The sequence below is a fragment of the Stegostoma tigrinum genome, chromosome 9 (assembly GCF_030684315.1).
Source record: "Stegostoma tigrinum isolate sSteTig4 chromosome 9, sSteTig4.hap1, whole genome shotgun sequence".
Taxonomy (NCBI): Eukaryota; Metazoa; Chordata; class Chondrichthyes; order Orectolobiformes; family Stegostomatidae; genus Stegostoma; species Stegostoma tigrinum.
In genome coordinates, this window is record NC_081362.1 from 66,526,748 (window position 1) to 66,552,099 (window position 25,352).

General features: G+C 42.5%; 1 long non-coding RNA gene across 2 annotated transcripts in view; it reads left to right on the forward strand.

Annotated features, from left to right (window-relative positions):
• The first annotated feature begins 2,431 nt into the window (after positions 1-2,431).
• Positions 2,432-25,352, forward strand: part of LOC125455029 (uncharacterized) — a 139,444-nt gene continuing 116,523 nt past the window's right edge. For both annotated transcript variants that reach the window (XR_009446165.1, XR_007248128.2), the window contains exon 1: positions 2,432-2,590. This is a non-coding gene — a long non-coding RNA (uncharacterized LOC125455029). The remainder of the gene's footprint in view (positions 2,591-25,352) is intronic.

Below are 25,352 nucleotides of genomic sequence, written 5' to 3' on the forward strand. Positions count from 1 at the left end.
TGACCCCCCTGCATATGTGATTATAAGCACTACACTTAACCATCTGAGCCAGCCAGCAACCTGTTCATCTAAGCTTCCATGGACCTTAAAGGATCATGATATTGAGAATGATATTGTTGGTTATTGGTTACCAACTAAATCCATTTCAGGCTCTTCACAGCCTTAGCCAACTTATGAACTAATGTAAAAGAAAATGTTCATGATCAGTTGGGAACCACCCTTCCTTCAAGAAGTGATGACATGATGGATTGCCAAAAAAGTAGCACCATAACTCTGAGCAGGTCCTATGTGTTATTTTTGTGTATGATGCTCCCCTAGTTTCACATTTTTCTGTGACAGGCAGCAAAGCAGGTGTGCGCACAATCTGTAATGCCATGTACTTTAAGAAGACCCACCACATTAAAATAAAGTGCAGTGACTTTTACAGAGGGAGGCTTTCCATGGGAAAGTGATGAGAAAATATTTTTCCAATGGTGACGGTGCCTCAGTTGTCTGCTGCATATGTTGGTGAATTGACAGATTTAACACCTGTTCCCTAGGGTGAATTAAATAATTGAAAGATGTGAATATCCAGTCCATAAACAAGCCAGAGAGCATGACATAAATCTGTGAGGGCTTCCCTGGGGGATTGATTGGAGGACATGGATCTCATCAGGTACCTTCACCTTGGCTTGTGGACATGGCTCCTTTGAAAGAGCATTCCACCTGTAATGTAAACAGAACAGCCTTTAATTCGTTTTCAAAAACATTTCCTCTAACAGAAGAGGTGGACACTCAGACAATTGATTTGGCTTGAATTGCTTTACCTGGAAATGCCAAAGTGGAGGTCACAAAGTCTGATGTAAAATACGGGAAACTCTTTTAGAAAGCAGAAATCTTAGAAGAAAAAAATGTCTTATTCTATGATCTCTAGTTACAACTGCCTTTTAAAAGTTTACAACCTCTCTAAGATCAAAGATGCCATTTCAACATTTGGGTTGAGGGATTCTGTTGCATGCTCCTGCTGAAAAACACAACTTTACAGTAAATCAATGTACTTTTCCTAAAGAAAAATAACAGTGCAAAAAATCATGGAAACAAAGAAACATGAATATAGGAGCAGGAATAGGCTCTTCTGCATTCATGCCTCCTCTGCCATTCAGTTTAATCATGGCGGATCATCTAATTGGGTCCCCTATTCCCTCTTCTTCCACATACCCTTTGATACCTGTTGCCCTCAGAACTCTATCTAAATCTTTCCTGAAAGTTTTCAGTGTTGTGGCCTCATCAATTTTCCATGGCAGAAAATTCCACAGGCTCCAAATCTGAGTGAAGAGATTGCTCTTCATATCCAGTCATTGAGAACCTCCTTCTTGCATCTCCCTTGTCTAATCCTGTTTGAATTTTATAGGTGTAGGGTGTATGAACAATTTTCCATACAACTTCCAGCTTACATCTGTTCTCTGCAGGTGCCAATAAGATCCATAAATCAGAAAATTGATCCATTTAGGTTTAGAATTGTGGAGGTCTCTAATATCAGAGAAAATCAACAAAACTGTATGACTTAGTAGTTGTGTTGCTTCCTAATGATCTGATCTTCTGCTTAAACCTGATTAACTTCCTAAAATATTGATACAAATTTAAGTCAAACCCAGAAAATAGATTTAAATGTCATTGTGGACTTATTTCGAAACTCATGTCCTCTACCAGCAGGAAGGTCAAGGGCAGCCAATGCGTGGCAGTATGATTGTCCTCAGAAAGCAACCCAACAACATGTTCTTCAGACCAATTAAGGTCAGGCAATAGATGCTGGCCTAGCCAGTGATGCCCTTATTCCCTTCAATGGATATTTTAAAAAGAGCAGTTTGAAGATATTTCTTGAGATGAGGGAGTGAAGTTTTCCTTCCCAGTCCTTAAGTAGACATTTCACCTTCTGTAGGTCATGATATCAAGCCTGTACCTGTTTCGGCTTTATTCTTCCCCTCTGCTAACAAGAACATCTCTGGAACTCCATTAGAAAGTAGAAGTGCATCAGTGCCAACAAAGAAATAGAATTCTAGGCCAGAATCTATAAAATGTTCTTGCAGATGACCATAGCCTGCAGGCTGAATACAAGGTTGGGCAGTAGCAGGAAATTCAGAATATCTACTAGACTTAGTCTGTACCAACTATTTGGACTTGGCAGATACTGAGAGTTTTAAGTTTTGCATTTTTATATTCATATATTTCTAACCCTTTCTTCAAAAGATCTTCATCATTCCGCAGGTGATTTCCATCATTAACAAGCGTTTGATTTTCCCAGATATTCTGCAAGATAGTCTCTTGCTCTCGAGTTTACTTTTTAAATGAAAACTCATCATTCATTGATTGCAGTAAAATACTCTCATTGTTAATTATTCACAATGATCTTCAAACTCTGGATATTTCAGTGAAACAAGACTTTCACTCCAATCAAGGTATCTCCTTGTTATGTCAGTTGCGTAAGGACACTGGCTGTCTCTGTAAAGCATTTGTGGAAACTTACCATAATCTTCTCTTTCTTTGTCTCCGGAATCCATTAGTGTTGCGTGACTTCCAATAGCTGGTCTTTTAGTTCAGCAGTCTCCTTCAGGTAATTAGATTATTCCAATCCTGTTCACATTTAGTACGTTCACACTCTTTCAATGTTTGACTTGAAGCTTCTTCAAGCTTTACAAATCCTGTTCAACTCTGGAAGTTCTAGAGCCACTGCTTACTGATAGCACTTTAGTGTGTTTCCATGGTTGGAGATTCAGTTGCACATTCCAGCTGCTGTTTATGTGGATTAACAATTTCTCGATGTTCAATATTAGCATGATTCAATTTGGTTTTTAAGCATATCCTTTTCCCTGGACAGGTTTTCATTAGCTGATTGTAATTGTTGAACTAGCTCTTGGTGTGCTGTTTCTAAGAACTTAAGCTTTTTTCTCAGGATGTACCATATTTATCTTGATAGTGTTTGTACATTGTTTTAAAAATGCATATAGCTGATTTTTGTTATCAAAGATGAGGTACCAACCATTATGTCTAAAGCATCCATATCATGAACCTGTGTGTTGTGACCCTGATACCTGTGTAATGTTTGATGGAAAATTCCTTTCCACCTCCATCGTCTGAAACATTTCTGATGTTGTGGCCACTTTGGTGGATTTAGAAAATGCTGAAGATTTGCTTGCATTCGTTGTACTACATCCAGAGAGTTGTGGGAATCTGGAATGTACTGCCTGGATGGTAGCTGAGGCGAGAAACATTCAAAGAATACTTGGACGAGCACCTCAAGTGTCCCAACTTTCAAGTCTATGCATGGGCCTAGTGCGAGAAAGTAGGAAGAGACCAGGAAGTAGTGTATTTTTGATGGTACAGACTCAATAGTCCAAAGGCCCTCTTTTATACTGTGTGATACTATGAATCATTCAGCAGGAGGACATCTACCATCTATTCCTGTTTGTCGCACCTGGCTTGGAAAATTGACAGATCTTTTACCTTCAGGAAAATTTCCCCTTTGCTGACTGGCAGGTGAAGTTGCAGGTAATGACGTTCCTATCATTTGCTGCCTTGTCCTTCTAGGTGGTGTAGGTCATGCTGTTCAGCGGTTCCTTGGTAAGTTACTGCAGTGTATCTTGTAGATGGTACACATTGTGCATTGATGAAGAGGGCATTGAATGCTCTCTTCATTGATCAGATTTATCATCGCTTCAGAGCACACGACAAACAGACATGAGGGAGGTGTTTCAATTTGTCACATTCATCTTTCAGAGGTTGTGATAGCTCAAGGATGGGGGGGTTTCCCTGTTGGCCAGGTTTTTCTGGATTAGTCTTCACTATTGTACAGCGAGGGACAGACTGTGAGAGAAGGTGCCATTCCACTCCAATACCGTATTCTCCTTCCTGATAATATTGAGATAGTGCATATGTTGTAGGTATTCTGCAAAATAGCTGACAGCATCACTGGACAATAGTGCCTCAGGTGAACGAGACTTGTGGGAGAGGGGAGTAGAAGAGTGAAGCTAGGAATTCCGTGTCATGGTGAATTTGGTAATGGTTAGGAGAAGGACTGTGAAAGTACTTGGGGGAGATGTAGAGTAAAAGTTTAATGATACCTTTCTTCTAAACATAGCTGCTGAGCAAGTGTGCAGGTGTCATGTTATAGGTTGTCAGACTAAATGAAACTAGCACTTGAAGGTTTCAGAAGATGCCATCTGTTACCATCATATAGAGTCATATAGCACAGAAACAGACCCTATGGTCCAAATCGTACATGCTGACCAGTTATCCACATCTGACATAGTCCCATTTGCCAACACATGGCCCGTATCCCTCTCAATCCTTCCTAACTACATTCCCAACCAGATGCCTTTTAAATGTTGTAATTGTACCAATCTCCACCACTTCCTCTGGCAGCTTGTTCCATACACACACCACCCTCCTTGTGAAAAGGTTACCTCTCAGGGCCTCCTTAAATCTCTCCCTTCTCACTTAAAGCTATGTCCTCCAGTTTTGGACTCCGCTACTCTGTGCAAAAAGCACTTGGCAATTCACCCCAGATATCAAAGTGTGAAGCTTGATGAACACAGCAGGCCAAGCAGCATCTCAGGAGGGCAAAAGCTGACGTTTCGGCCCTAGACCCTTCATCAGAAAAGGGGGATAGGGAGAGGGTTCTGAAATAAATAGGGAGGGGGGGAGGCGGACCGAAGATGGATAGAGGAGAAGATAGGTGGAGAGGAGAGTGTAGGTGGGGAAGTAGGGAGGAGATAGGTCAGTCCGGGGAGGACGGACAGGTCAAGGAGGCGGGATGAGATTAGTAGGTAGGAAATGGAGGTGCGGCTTGAGGTGGGAGGAGGGGATAGGCGAGAAGAAGAACAGGTTAGGGAGGCGGGGATGAGCTGGCTGGTTTTGGGATGCAGTGGGGGGAGGGGACGAGCAGGGCTTTTTTTAAGATGCTGTGGGGCAAGGACAGATTTTGAAGTTTGTGAAGTCCACATTGATACCATTGGGCTGCAGGGTTCCCAAGCGGAATATGAGTTGCTGTTCCTGCAACCTTCGGGTGGCATCATTGTGGCACTGCAGGAGGCCCATGATGGACATGTTGTCTGAGGAATGGGAGGGGGAGTTAAAATGGTTCGCGACTGGGAGGTGCGGTTGTTCATTGCGAACCTAGCGGAGGTGTTCTGCAAAGCGGTCCCCAAGCCTCTGCTTGATTTCCCCAATGTAGAGGGAGCCACAACGGGTGCAGTGGATACAGTATACCACATTGGCAGATGTGCAGGTGAACATTTGCTTAAAAAGTTTGTGCTCCTGAGACGCTGCTTGGCCTGTGGTGTTCATCCAGCTTCACACTTTGTTATCTTGGATTCTCCAGCGTCAGCCGTTCCCATTATCTCTGATGGCTATTCACCCTATCTATGCTCCTCATGATCTTATAGACTTCTATAAAGTCACCCCTCAGTCTCTGCTCCTCCAGGGAACAAAGTCCCAGCATGCTCAGCCTCTCCTTATAGCTCAAACCCTCCAGTCTCGGCACAGCCTCGTTTCCTCTGGGTGCTCAGGTTTCCTCCCATAGTCCGAAGATGTGCGAGTAAGGTGGATTAGCTGTGCTAAATTGACAGTTATATCCAGGAACGTGCAAACTACGTGAATTAACCATGGGAAATGCAGAGTTATGGGAATAGGGAGGGGTGTTAGAGCTGGGGGATGTTCTTCAGAGGGACGGTGTGGACTCGATGGGCTGAACGGCCTGTTTACACACTGTAAGGATTCTACGATTTCCCATGCACAAAGCCATGTTGGCTATCCATTAGTAATTTTACCTTTCCAAACGCTTGAAATCCTATGCCTCAGAATCCATTCCAACAACTTACCTACCACTGATGTAAGGCTCACCTGTCTATAGTTCCCTGGATTTTCCTTACAGCCTTTCTTAAAGAGCAGCACCACATTAGCCAACCTCCAGTCTTCCAGCAGCTAGCCTGTAGCTATCAATGATACAAATATCTCAGCAAGGAGCCCAGCAATCACTTTCTGACCTTCCCACAAAGATCTGGGAAACACCTGATTGGGTGCCAGAGATTTATGTACCTTTATGTGTTTTAAGATCTCCAGCATCTCAGCTTCTGTAATATGAACTCTTTCAAGACATCATTATTTAATTCATCAAGTTCCTTAGCTTTAATCTCCTTCTCCTACTGATACAAAATATTTGTTTAGTATCTCACCATTTTCCTGTGGTTCCACACATAGGTGGTCATGTTAATCTTTACGGGGCTCTATTCTCTCCCTAGTTAGTCTTTTGCCCTTAATATTTTTAAAGAATCTCTTGGATTCTCCTTAACTCTATTAGCCCAAGCAATCACATGTTTCTACCCTCTTTTTGCCCTCCCTCTTAAGTATACTCCTACTGCCCTTATACTCATTTAGGGATTCACTCGATCCTGGTTGTCCATACCTGATGTATACCTCTGAAGAAGGGTCCAGACCTGAAATGTCATCTTTCCTGCTCCTCTGAAGCTGCTTGGCCTGCTGTGTTCATCCAGCTCCATACCTTGTTATCTCAGATTCTCCAGCATCGGCAGTTCCTAATTTCTCTGATATATACCTCATTCTTTTTCCTGACCAGAGCTTCAATTTTTCCGGTCATCCAGCATTCCCTACACCTACCAGCTTTGCCTTTCATTCAAACAGGAAAAAACTGTCCCTGAACTCATGTTATCATAATTGCATTGAATAAAGCCAGATAGTGTTCATTCACCTGAATGGAGATCTGATCTTATTATATACATGCACAGTGAACTTCATCTCTCTGGAAATGGCAGCATTAAGTGTGTTTCAGTTACAATAATTATAACTTTGAGTTGCCTTTCTACGTAAATTGAAAATATCTGAAGAAAACAATTTCTTCAAAAAGTAACAACTATTGAATCAAACACTGAGCACAAAATATAAAACATTAAAAATATATTTCACTTAAGATTATGAGAGGTTTCAAAAACCATTTCTTCTGTTCTCAATACATTAGCTGTTAAAATGAAGGGTCCGTAGTGTTAAGGTGTTCCCTCCGTAGATTATAGCTTTAAAACCCCACTCTATGATTGAGTAATATATGCTGACACTCCAATGCATAACTGAAGGAATGCAATAATGTTGCCAAAGGTATTCTTCAGATGAGCCATGAAGTTAAGGAGATCTGTTCAGGTGATTATTAATAATTCCATGGTCCTATTTGAAGAAGCGTAAAGAGTTCTCCCAGATGTCTGGCCAACATTCCTTCCTCAATTAACATTGCCAAAAGCTGATTAACTGGCTGTTAATCTGTGATGCTTTACTGTGGATGAAACAACCTCAACAATTCTTTTCAAAACAAGAGTCGCTATTTATAAAACATGCTTTTTAAGCAATTTGTGATTTTGAGAGGAAGTTGTGGCGTATATTTATTTTTATCTCGCATGTATTTCCACTAACTTAAAGTAATTTGTTCGCTTTCATGTGTTATTACAATATTCTAATTATGTTAGTACCATCTACAGGGTCCTGTCCTAACAATGTGGGAGTCTGAAGCATTTTTTCTCATAAGTTCATATATTGATTGGTGGGGAATGAGGTTGTGTTTTTTTTAGTACCTTAGAGATGAATTTTGGGATGCCAGATTTCCCAATAGTCTGTTGCGTCCTATATCTCTGTTATTTAACTGTCCACTCCATTTTTGCACTTCAGAAATAAGAGACATCTGTTTCATTTACGAGCCAGAAAATCCTATGGAAAGACATTTCAGTGCAGCTGGAGTCCATCTTACCCAGAATGCACTTTGTTATTGATAGATTTAGGTGTTATCTTACAGTTTGTGCTCAGTCTGAAAGAAGTCTAATTTTTTTTACCCTCGCTGTGTATATCCCAATTAAACAATTCCAGCAGCAAGGTTTAGTAATTTTTAAAATAAAGAAGTTAATTTAGTCTTGGACACTTAGCCAAAACAAAATCATAGAATCCCTACAGTGTGGAAGCAGGTCATTTGGCCCATCCAGTCTACACCAACCTTTGAAGAGCATTCTACCTAGACTCACACCCCTACCGTATCCCTGTAACCTTGTATATTCCATGGCTAATCTACCTAGCCTGCACACCCCTGGACAGTACAGACAATTTAGTATTGCCATTCCACCCAACCTGCACATCTTTGGACAGTGGGAGGAAACTGAAATACCTGCAGGAAACCCAAGCAGAAACTAGGAGAATGTGCAAACTCCATATAAGTGGTTGCCCAAAGATGGAATCAAATTCATGTCCCTGGCATTGTGAGGCAACAGTGCTAACCACTGAGCAACATCTCACACACTAAATGCAAGGTCTAGTTAAAGATAGTCCACTTTTACGAACTATTAATTTCACTTCACTTCTGGTTTATCACCTCTGGTTTACTGCACGATAGGCTAGTAATTTCTTGGATGGTTATGATGATCTAAAGTTGAAGTGAGGGTCATATAAACCAAAGGAATATTCAGCGGGCTGTGAGGTTTCCTGAAGTCAAATCTGGAAGTGGTTGGTTCTCAGTTGAATGTGAAGTTGGAACAGGTCCTTCTTTCTGTTGGGATTTTCCACTTTCAATTCATGTTGCTTGGCTGTTTGCTGGCTTGCAGCTAACCTGTGGTCAGAGTTCCTGATCATTGAACTATTGGTTCAATAACTTCCTGATGGAGCTGACTGTAAACAGTTTTTACTTGTTCCTTTAAGCAAACCAATAAAATATGGCTATACCACCATGGGAATTTTAGTCATTTTCAAAATAAGGATGATGGGCAGAGATAATGGGAACTGCAGATGCTGGAGAATCCAAGATAATAAAGTGTGAAGCTGGATGAACACAGCAGGCTAAGCAGCATCTCGAGAGCACAAAAGCTGACTTTTCGGGCCTAGACCCTTCATCGGAGAGCTACGTTTTGGGCCTAGACCCTTCATCAGAGAGGGGGATGGGGAGAGGGTTCTGGAATAAATAGGAAGAGGGGGGATGCGGACCGAAGATGGAGAGAAAACAAGATAGGTGGAGAGGAGAGTATAGGTGGGGAGGTTGGGAGGGGATAGGTCAGTCCAGGGAAGACGGACAGGTCAAGGAGGTGGGATGAGGTTAGTAGGTGGGAAATGGAGGTGCGGCTTGAGGTGGGAGGAAGGGATGGGTGAGAGGAAGAACAGGTTAGGGAAGCAGAGACTGGCTGTGCTGGTTTTGGGATGCAGTGGGTGGAGGGGATGAGCTGGGCTGGTTGTGTGATGCAGTAGGGGGAGGGGACAAACTGGGGTGGTTTTGGGATGCGGTGGGGGAAGGGGAGATTTTGAAGCTGGTGAAGTCCACATTGATACTATTGGGCTGCAGGGCTCCCAAGCGAAATATGAGTTGCTGTTCCTGCAACCTTCGGGTGGCATCCTTGTGGCAGTGCAGGAGGCCCATGATGGACATGTCGTCGAAAGAATGGGAGGGCGAGTTGAAATGGTTCGTGACTGGGAGGTGCAGTTGTTTATTACGAACCGAGCGGAGGTGTTCTGCAAAGTGGTCCCCAAGCCTCTGCTTTGTTTCCCCGATGTAGAGGAAGCCACACCGGGTACAATGGATACAGTATACCACATTGGCAGATGTGCAGGTGAACCTCTGCTTAATGTGGAAAGTCATCTTGGGGCCTGGGATAGGGGTGAGGGAGGAGGTGTGGGGGCAAGTGTAGCACTTCCTGCGGTTGCAGGGGAAGGTGCCGGGTTTGGTGGGGTTGGAGGGGAGTGTGGAGCGAACAAGGGAGTCAGAGAGAGAGTGGTCTCTCCGGAAGGCAGACAAGGGTGGGGATGGAAAAATGTCTTGGGTGGTGGGGTCGGATTGTAGATGGCGGAAGTGTCGGAGGATGATGCATTGTATCTGGAGGTTGGTGGGGTGGTGTGTGAGAACGAGGGGGATTCTCTTGGGGCAGTTGTGGCGGGGGCGGGGTGTGAGGGATGTGTTGCAGGAAATGCGGGAGATGCAGTCAAGGGCGTTCTCGACCACTGCGGGGGGAAAGCTCTGCGGGATGATGGACATGTTGATTTCAACATCCTGTGTTGTTGGTTAACTCCCTTGGGATTCAGTTAGAGTTTGTAAATGTAGATACGTCATCATAAAGCAGTGGCACATGATAGGATACATTCACTTCTGTTTGCTATTAGTTTTGATGATCCTTTTGTTCAGAATGAGACAGAGATATTTACAAACTGGAAAGCTGGAATTTCTATAGGTGTCTAGCATCGGTTTGCCGTAAAACAAAATGTATGGATGACTGTGAATGTTCATATTTAATTTGGTATTTGCTTGACACTTGGTACTGTCTGTAGCTCAAATATAAAAGGTCACATGTTTACAACAGCCAGTTTAACAGCCCGTTTGTGTCCAGCTAACTGAAGTACGTAGTACATCTGGGGTATGGCAATTGGAAGAAAAGTGATCACAAAGCTGCCATAATACAGCCACACTAAGTAAAAGGTTATGCTCTGAAATTCAAGAAAAAATGAAGATTCTTCAATCCTCACGACAATATTTTTAGTGTAATGTGTGGTGATGGGATTAGATGATTCAGGTTATGAATGGCAGCAGAAAGTGTGTAGTCTGAACGGTGTGACACTGTCCTGGAGGCTCTAATTTTATATAATACTGTATCAGAACTGTAAATGTGATGCTCTGATGTCCCTGTTCGATCTCAGTATGGAGACTCCTCATGTGGAATAGGGTTATCTATAATTTTTCATCAGATATTTCACATTGATTCAATGACACACCTATTGTGATCAGTTTTAGTTTCATTTTGAATTATTTAATGTGTTCTGCCAACATTACAAATGCAATTCACTAATTTGGACAAAGAACTGTGGATGCTGGAAATCTGAAACAAAAACAGAAAGCACTGAAGAAACACAAACAGCAGAACTGGGCTAGAAACATTAATTCGTGTTTTCTCTACAGATGCTGCCAGACCTGCTGAGTTTCTCCAGCACTCGTTTTTAGTTTGACTATTTGAAAATTGGATGTGGAAAAATACAGGAAATTGTGCATGTATGTAGACGAGCAGCGGGTGCATGTTATTGGGCATGTGGAAAATGTGGAGCTCTAATGCTGGTCACCGCATTATTGTGAGCTAGTACACACCTCAAACCTGCTCTTGCATTACTGCCATACCATTAATCAAAAACTAATGGAATGCAATACAAATCATAGGTGGTCATTTACATGTGAAATCAAGATTGTTCTGAACTGCTATTAATTATAAGGAGATTGGCTTTTATCTCCAGAATAGGAGCGATAGTTACCCTGGTGCACTTGTATGGTATTGTCTGCCTGTAAAGCACATACAACAACATTTTTCGCTATATCTCGGTACATGGGACAGTAATAAATCAGACCAAAGCCAATCAAATCAGTGGTGGAGCTGAGTGAAGAGAGAAAGATGGTGAAGTCTGACTAGCACGTTCAATGGTTGCAATGATTTTCGAAGCTAGAACATGTGGGATACCTAAAGCAGAACATTCAAGATATGTGTACAAGATATGGAAACTGGCATCAGCAAGTCAGGTTTTTAAAATGCTCAGGAGCCGACTATTGGAGTGGACTTGTGTACTAATTAGGCTCCACCTCAACCAAGGCCAGCCGTTACACTTACTTATTATTTATTATTTATAAAAGTGTTTTCATTTTCTCCAAGCGAAGGAAAAACACAGAAAAATGAAGAGGTATACATTTATCCTGTTGGAGAAGGCTGACCTTTATTTCAGATAACATTTCTGCAACAATCCGAGTCTGGTTTAAGCTCAACACTGCAAGCAGTTATAAAATCTGATTGCACTATTTTAATCAGATGCTGCATAAACCAGAAGGTGGGTGTTCAGAAATAGGACATACTGTGCCACATTGGGCAACTAAAATACAGTAACTACATGACCCATGACCTTATTGTTCTCATACTGCAAAGAACATTTAGTCCAAACTATCAGTGAAGTCATTATAAATGCAGGAAAAGTCGCTGCAAATCATTACGTTTTATTAATTTGGTAACAATGCGAGAGGTTTGGGTTATACTAGTAAAAGAACACCCACAATTATGTATTGTTGTCTGTCAGCCCTAGCACTGTCTGCACTGTGTTTTGACTGGGTCGCATGCAGACATTAGAAACTGCCTTAGAACCACATTCAAATGTGGGATGAATATTTATGAAAATATACTTTGAGTGTGCCAATTAAATTAATATGCTTTGACCCTTATATTTATGCTTTCCCATTAAACATTAAAGCTATTCCCTCATTGACCATTTGTTTAAATTGCAGTTTTGTATGCTTGGCTTTCACATTTTCTATTTTATTTTTGCTAGAACAACTTGGATAGCAGTAAACTGTGTGTTCAAGAACCTCGTGATCAGTACCATGTAATTTTAACCCGTAGACACATTCTCAATGGACAGATGAAAGATTAGGGCACATATGGTTTAAGTTCATGTTGGACATAACAATTTATCACACTGCTCCCACCCCCTCTCCTTGAAACTTTGTCGCCTTTGCTCTGTTGTTTTGTTTTAAACATTCTGAAACTTTCAAAAGGATATCTGTTCAGAACCATTGCTGAATTAACTTTCACCAATTTATTTAAATGTTATTACTGGGAATATCATGCTTACATGAGAACAATAATGAATAAGATTAGTTCTCGATGTCTTCATGCACTCTGGACTTAATTGATTAAAACATTTCCCCAAGTACGATTAAATGCATGTATAAATGCATCAGATGATTTTTCACTATTCCTGATCTTCGCAACTGAAGTTCATGACACAATAGTTGAAAGTCTTCTTTGACGACTTGCTGTAGAGTCTTTCTGTAACATTTACTTAATTTGAAATTAAAAATCTTCACAATGTATAGCAAAAAGGACATTGATTTGCTACAAGCACATTTGTACTTGACTCACAAACCTTTAGGCATATGAGGCAGGATGTCCCATAAGATAGTGGGGTCTTTTTTTTCCATCTCTGGCACTTCACTGCCTCATTAAGGTGTTGTGACTCAGTATGCGCTGCGGATTAATGAACAAGTTGTCACCATTCTGAATGATTGATAGCAATCTTCTTCCAGACATTAATTTCAATTCTACCATTCTTCAAGGAGAGCTTCACAATGTTTTTGATGCATTGCTTTGTGCTGCCCTGGAAATTTGGCAATTTGAGAATTGAGCAAACAGGATTTGGTGAGAAAATATTTTTCAGCCTTCCAGACACAGTCTTCATTCCATTGAAGTCAATTTTGTAAGAATGTTTTGTAAATGCCTGTGGAACTGGCTTCAAAAAGGGCATTGAAGTTTGTCCAATGATCTTCCTCTTGAATACAGTTAATATGGGAGAGGCATTGCTGATGGAATTTCTCCAGCACTCTTCTGCATCATTAATATACAGTCTAGATCTCACTGAGCTGCAACATTGTAACACCTCTGTTTTCTACACAAGGACTTTTGTTGACATGTCAAATGCTCTCTGCTGCAGAGTGTAGAAGGCTGAGTTGGCACGGTTAATCTGGTTCTGGATCTCCTCGTCTTTTTGAGGGAGGTAGCTGCCAAGCTTTGGGAAGTGTGTAAAATATTCCACAGTTTCTTCTCCAGTGTTTATGGGAGGTCGAATATTTGATTGACAAAGCGTGGGTTGAAATGCCTAAGTTTTGTTTTGTCAACAGTCAAGGACAGGCCAATTTCCTTGAATGCAGAATCGAGGAGAACTGAGTGGCTTTCAGATATGCCCCAGATAGACAAATACACTGCAATTATCAGGAAACTGTAGACCATGTACATGTATGGTGGTCAGGTTAGTTTTGTTGTGGAGGTGACTAAGGCAAAACGGTTTTCTTTCCAGGCACCTTTAATACTGACACTAGAGCAGCTGAGTGCAGTTGACCTTTGAGATGAACAGGAACTGTCAGTCATAATGAACAGAATGTCGCCTGTCACACTGCCTATTTGACTGACTGGGATTCATCGCTTTGACTATATGTACAAAATAAACAAGGCAATATATAAAATATATTTAATATCTAAATTATTACCACAAGCAGTTTAATTTAGCTTAATTAGTATGATAGTAGCGTAATGAGACATGTCCTCTCCCCTGAGGCTGGATTAATTCAAGTTGCTGTAAAATTAACATTTGGCAGTGATTTCAGTGGCTGGACATCTGTTGAATTCTAACTCAGCGATTACATTACTTTTCCCTGAAAGGTATTTCGATGCCTCGCCAATTTGCATAGGACGGATTTGAGGGCAGTCAGACAGTGAAAGAACCGTGCATTTTCAAAATGTACTTTTCATAGAAACTTGGCAGAGGTAGGACCTTGATGCCAAAGTGTAAACTTGTTGCATGCTGATGAAGGCGAGGTTTATGAATGATACAAAAATTCTGTGCCACAGTTGGTAACTTCTAATCAACATTTTTCAATCCATTTGTTCTACTGTATTCATTCAAGATTTCTTCTCATGAATGAAAATATCTAACCCTGAGATTCTTGGAGCTGGGGCGGCACAGTGGCTCAGTGATTAGCACTGCTGCCTCACAGCATCAGGGACCCAGGTTCAATTCCAGCCTCAGGTGACTGTCTGTGTGGTGTTTGCACATTCTCCCTGTGTCTGTGTGGGTTTCCTCTGGGTGCTCCAGTTTCCTCCCACAGTCCAAAGATGTGCAGGCTAGGTGGATTGGCCATGCTAAATTGCCTGTAGTGTTCAGGGATGTGTAGATTAGGTGGGTTACAGGGGGATGGGTCTGGGTGGTGCTCCTTGGGTCAGTGTGGACTTGCTGGGCCAAAGGCCCTGTTTCCACACCGTAGGGAGTCAATGATCTCTGAGATATTATATTCTGTGTGTATGTATATGCCTATGCAGTAAAATTGTGTGACAAATTGAATTACAGGGGCCCACCCAAGAATTTATGTAACGTGGAGCTTTGGATTAACAAAGGGGGTCCCTACATAACTCAGTTCTGCTTGCAAATGGGCATCATACAAAAAAAAGAGAACTCAATACATATGTGTAAGATGTCTCTACATTTTAAAATTGTTCACGCATAACACTGATCTGATCCTGTGCAGTAAAATGCCTTCAAAAATCTTGGGAGTTAACTCTGGAAAAGCTCAATTATCTTTACCTGCTGTGTTGACTATCTTCAGACAGTCAGCCATGTTGTCAATGCAGTCAAATGCTTTTACTATGTTATCCTGCTGCATTGTACATGGTGGCTAAGTGGTTAGCAGTGCTAACTCATAGCACCAGGGACCTGCGTTCGATCTCAGCTTGAGTTGCTGTCTGTTAGTTGCACCTATTTTTTTGGAACTGTTGCATCATATGCAGCTGGTATCAATGTAATCCATAAAGACAAGGTTAGAATCTCCTCGCTTAGGTGTTAGAGTCTCCAAAATAGAAGCAAAATACTGCGGATACTGCAAATCTGACATAGAATAAAAACAAGTGCTGCAGAAACTGAACAGTTCCAGGCAGTATTTGTTCAGAATAACAGAATTAGCACTTGAGCCCAATAGGAGCTTCTTCAGAACTTTGAAGAAGATAAAGAAGAAAACTCAATACGGATTCAAAATAACACTGTCTATCCAAAAATGTACCTTCTTTTGTTCCTTCTCTTTTAGAGAATATATTTTTACGGACAATGTGTGGTGCAATGCAATGTTGGAACTCTGCCTGCCCCTGTGTCTGCAGACATTAATCTGAATCATTTTGCTAGAATGCACTTTTAATAACTTTTATACTGTGGTTCATTGGGTTGAATCCTACATTTTTTTGTCTATGTCTGAGGTGGATTGAATATATTAGAGGGTTTCCAATTTCAAGGCTGAGCAGGTTTTCTCCCCATGTCTAATCAAACTTGTCTCCTGATTATGCGTTGTGCCCCCAGGATGTTTCTCATCTGACTTCTGCCTCCTCTTTCCTTGTGTCATCCCAGCAGCGACTCACCATTCAGCAATACCCAACAAAATTCCAGCACAAAATAACTCCACACAGGCTGGTAGCCGGTAGCCTGTCGCCAAGTCACTCTTTATTCACATGTGGTGAGTCCTTGACACTGATCCAGCTTGGTCAGAGCCAGCTGTCCGAGGGAACAGGATGTCTGACACACTTGTTTATGCCTGTTAGCCAGGGTTCCCTGATTGGACCAGATTAACAGCCCCAATCAGGGAACTCATATTATATAAGGTCCACCTGACTGACCCCATTACAAATCACTACACAGCATCTGTGCACTCAGCCTTAAAAACTTGGATGAACACAAGCATTCTGAAGCTGCCCTGCTTGTTAATGGACAGAATCCATATATGAGCATGTAATAGAAAGGGATCTTGGCACCACTCTTATCTGACAAGAACCTGAATGCCTTGAGGGAGAGCCGGTGCGTCAGAGAAATGTGCTCTTCTGAAGAACTGACAGATGTGTCTGCGCCACCTGACTTTGCCAACCTGATCTATCAGTGCCAATGCACGTATTTCCCACTAATTCTCGTGCCTCATCATCCAGCAACACATTCCCTCACTCACTATTCCCCTTTAGTCTCCTCCATTACCACCCCTGTATGCCCTCCCTGCTGCCTCCTCAATCTTTCAGAATGCCTCATCACCTTTTCCCAACATGCACCAGGACTAATGACTGTGCCTACTGTCACATCATCCAATTCTCCTCTTTTACTCATAGCAGGAGAAGACAGATCAAAACAGGGCCTGACATCCATGCCCTCACCCACTGTGAGGAGCACATCTTAACCCTGGCAGAAGAATACCAGAATCACATCCTGCCAAGCGAGCACATACCAGTCTGCATTGCCATTCCTCCATTAATCTTGCTATCACTTTCAATTATTGCACACCACTGCCAACCACAGATCAGGAAGTCTTTCTTTGCGGGTCCACAAGTCTGGTGATGTTATCTGTGGAGAAGTAGCTGACTGTCGAGCAGCCAGCCTCTGGTCCCCTGCAAACCCAGGAGGAAGCATTGTCAAGACTGGCCCCTGAAGACCCCAGATGTGCAGTTTAGGTGGATTAGCCATGGGAAATGTATAGTTACGGGGATAGTGTGAGAAGGTGGGTCTGGGTGGGATGCTTTTCGGAGGGTCGGTGGAAACTTGATGAGCCAAATAGCCTGCTTCCACACAGTGGGGATTCTATGATTCTATGAATACCTCTGGTAACTGTGGGCAATCAACGATACCTCCAAACAAAGTCACCATCATGATATCCGGACATACCTGTGAATTACCAATGTATTAGAGAATCATACACTGACTTGTTATTGTAAATAGTTAAACTTTCTTTTGAAATTGGGGTAGGTGTAGAATGTGTGCATTGCCTTTGAGAGAACTCACCTCTATGGAATCCATATGCTGTGTGTACACAATGTTGCAACCCTGCCTCCCAGTGAATCAGCTTTGAGATGGTAAGCTGCACAGACAGAAAACAATTGATTTGCTCTAATGTATGATTCATAACTTATAATGTGTTTTACTATCTTAAATAAACTAACCCAAGCAGGTAGTTTATCCCTAATGAGTGAGTGATTATTAAAATATCATTAATATTTGAAGATTTTCCAGCACTATCTGGTTCATCTGAGTTAAAATCTACAAATGGAATGTTTTCTTCACTGTCTTTGAGTATTGCTTTGACAGCAGAACCAAACTCCAACAGTGGTTACTTCCTTCAGTTTGGTCTTTAGATGTTTGTAAAGAGGAATTGCATACATTAAGAATTGGGTTATTTCAAACATCGTCGCTACTTACTTTACTTACCTGAGAAATCCTAATTCCCAGAAAGCAGTAGAGGTTGAAGTACTGAATTTATTGAGTTGAATCGATTTTTGATAGACAAGGAAGTCAAAGGTTGGGGTGTAGGTGTGGGATGGTGTGCAGACCCAACGGTGGAGATGAGACAACCATTATATTAGCCATGATTTTATCAAATGGTGGAGTTGGCTTAAACGACTGAATAACTTACTTCCATTTCAAAGCCCTTTGGTCTTATCTTCAATGTTCTAATGATAAATCAAGCATCCAACAACAGTGTGGATTATTTCTATTTATATTTGAAATTCCTCGTAGAAAGATGGAAGACAACACAGAACAGATGGTTTTGTTTGAATGTACAGTGCACATGAGCTACAAATTATTGCTCAGAAATTTCTGACAAAGTCAATTTTGTTGAGGAATATTACGACCTGGAGTATTGGGTGCTCTGATCCTCTGACAAAAATTGATGAAAAAATTTACTGGGAAACATTCTAATGCACTTATTTATTACCCATCTGCTAAAAGAGAAATTTGTTTGGGAGGGGCCTTAAGCTCAGTGATCTTCTTGATATAAATAGAATGTCTTGATCTTAATTACTGGTCACTTTTTGTTCTTTGAAAAATTGATTTGGTTTAATGTCATTAAGGCATCCTGTATTTTCATCTCCTCATTTAACACCGAGATAAAAAATGATGTTCTGCAATGACTCAGTGACTGCAGACACCCACAATGATATCACAGAGTAGTGATACTAACACAAACACACCGTCACCTAGAACGTGACTTCAGCACAGACAGATGTTCCAACCACATAGTGAGTCGGGTAGACATAGGGGCAACATCCGTAAGTCTGAAACAATTAGACCAGTTACCCAGAACAATAGTAGATATGTTGTTCCCCAAAGGATTCTGTGAGTTGGTGACGCGGATATAAGCATAACTGAGTGACATACTGCTGTACAGACTGCTGCAGTGGGCATACAGATCTTCAAACAATTATATTACGTTCCAATTAGAAATGATCAAACTCACCTAAAGGTCTTTGTTTTATCCCTCTGTGCCCCAACCTCAATCAATTTTGGGAACAACATGATGTTGAACTTTTATTCCGTTGCCTCCGTCTCTGAGTCCATTTCTTTGGGCAAGAGTCTTCTCCCCAGCCACAGGTGCCATCGCCCATCTCCAATATTCTTCCCCCCATCTAGATACTTCCTCCTGGCCTTTTACCTGCTCTCGACTTATGATATTGATAGCCTTAATTTCTCTGCCCCCTCACCCATTTGAACCTTTCTTCCTCTGAACTGACTGCATTTTGCACTCTCAGATCGAGCCCTAACTTTTCAGTGAAGCCTGCTGACAAGGGTGGTGCTGTTGTGCTCTGGCATGCAGAGGCTATGCGCCAGCTCTGAGCTACCTCCTTCTCTGTCCCTTGATCCATGATTGAAATCCAAGCCATTGTGTCCACAATGATCAGTAATTTCATTTCATCTCAGGCTCTAACCCTTAACAGTTTCCCAGCTCAAGGACCCAACCCTGCAGACCCTGCTTCTGTCCCCTCCCCAAACTCCACAAACGGCACCGCTCAGGCAGACCTACTGTTTCTGCCTGCTCCTGCCCCACAGATCTTATTTCTTCCTACTTCAACTTGAAATTTTTTCTCCCCTCGCCCAGTACTTTCCCACTTGTATTTATGATTCTTTAAAGCTTCACATCAGTTTCAGAATTTTCACTTTGCGGGCTCCAGCCACCTCCTCCTTATCATGGATGTGCAATCCCTTTACAAGTCCATCCACCATCAAATGGTCTCAAGGATCTCCAGTTTTTCCTGGAGAAAACGCCTGAACCATACCCATTCACCACCACCCTCCTCTGCCTGGCCAAGCTCGTTATCACTTTGAACAACTTCTCTTTTAACTCTTCTCACTTTTTTCAGGTCAAAGCGGTGGCCATGGTAACCACATGAGCTCTAGTCATGCCTGTGTCTTTGTGAGGTACAAGGAACATTCCTTGTTCCAGTCCTATTCCAGCCGTCATCCACAACCCTTTCTTCAGTATGTTGATTACATCATCGGTGCTGCTTCCCTCTCTCGTCAGAATTGGAGACAGGGTGAGGCGGATAGAAGATGGATAAAGGAGAAGATAGGTGGAGAGGAGACAGACAGGTCAAAGAGGCAGGGATGGAGCCAGTTAAGCTAGGGAATTAGGGAGGAGATAGGTCAGTCCAGGGAGGATGGACAGGTCAAGGGGGTGGGATGAGGCTAGTAGTTCGGAGATAGGGGTGGGGGTAGAGGTGGGAGGAAGGGATAGGTGGGAGGAAGGATGGGCTAGGGAGGTGGGGATAAGCTGGTCTGGTTTTGGGATGCGGTAGGGGGAGGGGAGATTTTGAAGCTTGTGAAATCCACATTGTTGCCATTGGGCTGCAGAGTTCCCGAGCGAAATATGAGATGTTGTTCCTTCAATGTTCAGGTGGCATCGTTGTGGCACTGCAGGTGGCCCAGGATGGACATGTCATCCAAGGAGTGGGAGGGGGAGTTCAAACAGCTCGTGACTGGGAGGTGCAGTTGTTTGGTGCAAACTGAGCATAGGTGTTCTGCAAAACAGCCCGCAAACCTCCGCTTGGTTTCCCTGATGTAGAGGAGGCCACATCTGGAACACCTGCCCCTACATCACCCCCTCATCCCCATCCCAAGTCCTAAGAAGACCTTCAAAATCAAACAGATGTTCACCTGCACATCTACTAACATGGTATACTGCATCTGCTGTATCCACCTTCGCTTGGTTCGCACCAAACAACTGCACCTCCCAGTTGCGAGCCATTTGAACTCCCCCTTCGACTCCTTGGATGCCATGTCCATTCTGGGCCTCCTGCAGTGCCACAATGATACCACCCGAACATTGAAGGAACAACATCTCATATTTCGCTTGGGAACCCTGCAGCCCAATGGCATCAATGTGGGCTTCACAAGCTTCAAAATCTGCCCCCCCCTACCGCATCCCAAAACCAGCCCAGCTCATCACCGCCTCCCTAACCTGTCCTCCCACCTATCGACTCCTCCCACTTCAAGCCCCACACCCATTGCCTACCAACTAGACTCATCCTCCCCCTTGACCTGTCCGTCCTCCCTGGACTGACCTATCCCTTCACTACCTCCCCACCTACGCTCATCTTTACTGAGTCCAACTCTGCCTCCTTGACCTGTCTGTCTCCCCTTCACCTATCATCTCCTTAATCTATCTTCTATCCGCCTCCTCTCCTCCCTATTTATTTTAGAATCCTGTTCTCCTCCCCCATTTCTGAAGAAGGGTCCAGACACGAAATATCAGCATTCCTGCTCCTCTAATGCTACTTGGCCTGCTATGTTCATTGGCTCTACACCTTGTTATCTCAGATTCTCCAGCATCGGCAGTTCCTACTATCTCTATAACAACTCCTACAGTTACTTTGATTATACATCCTTACACCCTGCTTCCTGTAAACACTCCATTTCATTCTTCTGGTTTCTTTATCTGTTTTGATAATGCCTGCGTGGGGGTCAAAAATGCCCATCTTTTTCATCAACTCAGGATCCCCTACCAATGTGGTTGACAGGGCTCCAGCCATGTCCGACCCATTTCCCACAATTCTGCCTTCATCCCTTCTATTTCCTCCAACAATGACAGAGACCTGGTCTTTACTTGCCATCCTCTGAGCATCCAGATCCAAATGATCAGTATTTTCAAAATGATGACTCTGCTTTCTCTCCGCAGATGCTGCCAGAGCTGCGGAGTCTCTCCAGTTATTTCTATTTTTGTTAAGGAATTATTGGGAATAGTTTAGAATATTTTTGTGCATTTTGTTCACATCCACAACTGGGACACACAGGTCTTCTTATAAATCACACTCAAAATTATATTTTACATTCTTTGGCATATTTAGAGGATATCTTCCTGACCTCCAGATATTAGAATGACATCTTCGACATATTAATCCCATAAGCGGTTTTCCTGTCTGTGTTTGGTGTCCACTTATGTTTGGAAAGGATTCAAGATCAAGCAAATTGATCACATTAGGTATGTTTTGTGGCCATTGAGTCAACCATTTATTACATAGAAATGAATGAAGTTGAGCACAGATCCAGGCTAATTCAAATAAACATATCTAATGCTTAGATAACAAGGTGTAGAGCTGGATTAACACAGCAGGCCAAGCAGCGTCAGAGGAGCAGGAAGGCTGACATTTTGTCATCAGCCTTCCTGCTCCTCTAATGCTACTTGGCCTGCTGTGTTCGCCCAGCTCCACACCTTGTTATCTCAGATTCTCCAGCATCTGCAGTTACTACTATCTCTATCTAATGCTTAGTTTTTTTTTCTGAAATTAGCATTTTAAGAAAATATGGTAAGGTACATATAGTTCATTTCTACTGTATAATTTCAAGCAACTAAGATAACCTTACGATGACAGTAGGATGTTGCTGAATCTCCTGGTACTCGTGTTCAATTCAATTATACTATATTCAAGGACATATAGTGATCGGATCATAAACTTCAACTTTAACTGACAAAATTTTAAGTTTAACCTTGAAAGGTGTTTGCAAGGAGCTTATCTTTCCCCAATATTTACTATCAGTCTGTATACACATGAAAAGTCTGTAATTTTTAAAAATATTTGGTGAATGCAAATCCCTGCAGCTAAATGATTGCCTCCTTATTTGTTGAGTTTAAGATGATTATTTCACTACTTAGTCTGTAGAGAGGGCATTCCTGAATAAGATGCAGCATTATTGAGTCTTGCTGCAAGTGCATAAGAGGTTTGTACTGTGGCCACAGTGGTGCAGATTGGCTGTGCACTATCAATTTTAGCAAGGAGCCCTCTTGCCCTGGAAGTTCAAAGCCTGCCATTTGACAGATGGGGTTTATCACAAGGAATTTATTAAGGACTTCCACATTTCTTATTCGTTGATCCAAAGGACGTCTGTTGGTGGGTCTTGCTCAGGAAGGTTGCTCCATGTGAAGCACTGAGATAAAAGGCAAGCAGAAGGTGGATGGAATATGTCATTCTAGAATGATTTTTCTGAAGTAATAGAAATAGTTCGAACCGGCTTGTGGGTTCTCGTCAGTCAACAGATGTGTAGAGGTTAGTGCTTGTGAGGACAGGAAGCCAAGGCGCAGGTGTTCAATGGAGGGTTTCAGTTATGATGCTCATTGTTACATTTAATTGAGTGTTAACACGATATCTTTGTGTATGGTGACCTCTGCCAGATAGGACTCTTGTGCAGTGGGGTATAAAAGGTCAAAAATTGAAATCCAGAGTGTTGTTTGTATTTAATTTCTTTCGATGATATGGGCATCATTGGCTAGGTTAGTATTGATTGTCCATCTCTGGTAGCCCAGGGAGCAGTTAAAAATCAAACACAATGCTGTGAGTCTGGAGCCATAGCCCAGACTAGGAGAAGATGGCAGACTTCTTTCACTACAGTGCCTGACATACATTCAGCAAGTTTGTTTATTGGTCAACCAGTTGTTTTGGATTATGACCTTTTCTGATGCTTTCTTCAGATGGTCCTGGAAGGACAACATCCTATCTAGAGTCCTTCCCAGCACGTCATGTTGGGATCATGCTTGAGTCTCTGACCATCCATATAATTGTTTTTTAACACATCGTAGAGGAGAAATAAATTAGATTTAGTTTGAGAGAGGATCGAAGTGAGATGTCATGTGTTGCAATTGCCTGTCAACTTTGTAACATCATTCAGGATCGGGTCCAGGGCACAGAAGGATGGAGATTAGGTGGCGCAACAGATGTTATTAGGCTTGATGAACTTGCAAGATGTAATTACTGACAGACTATTTTACATGTATAGATAATATGTAATAAAGTTGGATGCTAGCATTGAGCCCTGTTTGTTGTCCAGTCTTCCCCATGTACGTCAACCTTGTCGAAGATGGGCTAGAAATCAGCTTTAGTGAGGAGAGTTTCAACACACTCCTGATCCAGGTTGGAAGCACTTTGGACCTTTAGGAACAGGCCAGTGTGCCACATTCTCATAGGCAGTTGTGAGGTCAATAGCATTGTGCCTGTTAACATATTTTTTGGAAGCCATTTTCAATGTAGGTGGTAAGTGCCGAAGCTTGATCACATAATGCTGCACCCATATGGAAACCCAAGATATGCATTACAATTTATGCTTTACAATCTTCAATTTATAGCTTTATGGTTTATCAAATGCATAAACAACAGATGTCATGTTAACAGAAATGTCATGTGGATGCTGGAAGTCTAAAGTAAAAGTGGAAAACACTGGAGATGTTTAACAAATCTGCAGCATCTGTGAAGACAGAAACAGTGTTAATGAGATAATGGGAACTGCAGATGCTGGAGATTCCAAGATAATAAAATGTGAGGCTGGATGAACACAGCAGGCCCAGCAGCATCTCAGGAGCACAAAAGCTGACGTTTTGGGCCTAGACCCTTCATCAGAGAGGGGGATGGGGGGAGGGAACTGGAATAAATAGGGAGAGAGGGGGAGGCGGACCGAAGATGGAGAGTAAAGAAGATAGGTGGAGAGGGTGTAGGTGGGGAGGTAGGGAGGGGATAGGTCAGTCCAGGGAAGACGGACAGGTCAAGGAGGTGGGATGAGGTTAGTAGGTAGCTGGGGGTGCGGCTTGGGGTGGGAGGAAGGGATGGGTGAGAGGAAGAACCGGTTAGGGAGGCAGAGACAGGTTGGACTGGTTTTGGGATGCAGTGGGTGGGGGGGAAGAGCTGGGCTGGTTGTGTGGTGCAGTGGGGGGAGGGGATGAACTGGGCTGGTTTAGGGATGCAGTAGGGGAAGGGGAGATTTTCTCTGATGAAGGGTCTAGGCCCGAAACGTCAGCTTTTGTGCTCCTGAGATGCTGCTTGGCCTGCTGTGTTCATCCAGCCTCACATTTTATTAACAGTGTTAATGAGGTTGGTTTCCAATTTAGCATCTAGATCGTGAAACTGTGAAAATTTCTGGGTCCTGTCACAGTTACATGGTGTATTTTTCAAGTGCTCTAATTTTGAAAGAAAACAAGCTCAATATCAAAATTGCCAGAGGTAGGAACTGCCTTCAGATTATGAGGCAAAGGCACGGGGTGGCCTTAATGGGGCGAATAAATGGGTCATAAATGTTTTCATCACAAAATGATCTAAGATTTCTGCCCACACAAACCCAATAGTTGTGCAATAATCTCTACCGGGCTCATTAGACTTGCTGAATTAAAATTCGCTTCTCACTTTCCCTGGTCAATCCACAGAATGTTTTGTGGCTGTTGTTTGCAAGCAAATGGGTTTCCTGTTCTCCTACTCCGACCTCCCTTTGAAAGTTGTATTGTGTTCCAGTGGCACTGGGAAGCATCACTTCTGTCTGGGAAGGCTACTTTCAAATTGTGCTCGCAGCCATTCCCACCCTCACTGACAAATGAAGATCTAGGGCCATTGTTTTAGTTTAATGATGTTTCATCAGAACGGTCATGTTAGCCTACATAAACTCCAAAGTTCAGTCACCTTATGCAGAAAGATGATGGGTTTATTTGGCAGGGATTCTTAAGCAAT